The sequence below is a fragment of the Wasmannia auropunctata genome, unplaced genomic scaffold (assembly GCF_000956235.1).
Source record: "Wasmannia auropunctata unplaced genomic scaffold, wasmannia.A_1.0 LD336064.1, whole genome shotgun sequence".
In the NCBI taxonomy this organism is placed as follows: Eukaryota; Metazoa; Arthropoda; class Insecta; order Hymenoptera; family Formicidae; genus Wasmannia; species Wasmannia auropunctata.
The window spans coordinates 1,220,931-1,221,747 of record NW_012026826.1 but is presented as its reverse complement, the minus strand read 5'-3'; positions in this window follow the sequence as shown (position 1 = coordinate 1,221,747).

Sequence of the window (817 nt, the reverse complement as noted above, 5' to 3'; positions counted from 1 at the left end):
GTACGTTTAAAATTATATGGTAAAATAAAATTAGAAGCATCTGTTTTTACAGTGCTTCTTATAATCAAAATGAGATTTGTTTATCTTGATGATATTGATAATTACTGATGCATTATTTGCAAATTATAATCAAAGAGGAGGCAAAGATATGTATATTGGTTGTGTTCTCACAAAAATGAGCGTTCTCATGGAAGAGCACATATATTAGCAATATTAAAAATCACGTAACATAATGAGATGCGGTAGCGTCTTCCGCCAAGTATATTTTTTGCGCTGCATGGCGAACAGGAAATATTTTTTTACTGACAGAAACGCTACAATGTATCCTTTATTCCAGACGGATATCGTTTCTGTAGGAATAAATAATATTATTTATTGATAGATAGATAGATAATATTTATTGATTCCCCTCGGGGTTACAATTTCAATTTACAGACTTCTTACATGCTACTTAACCTATACTTAAGCTATGCTTATACTATAATCCACGCTACGCCCAATCCACTCGCTCCGCACGCTCGCACGCTCGCACGCTCGCACGCTCCACCGCTCGCACGCTCGCCCGTTCGCCCATCCGCACGCTCCCCCCACCACCCCTCTCTCCATCCCATCCCCTCTCTCATCCACCCATCCTCGCCTCCCCTCGGACTTCCGTTTCCACTCACCTTTCTCACTCTTTCCTTTCATTCTTCTCACTCATACACCCATCCACTCCACCTCCACCCTCTCCTCTCCATCTTTCTCTCTCTTCCTCTACCTCCCTCATCCAATCCTCCCCCTCCCCTCTTCCCCCAATACTACGTCCCACACACTTCTT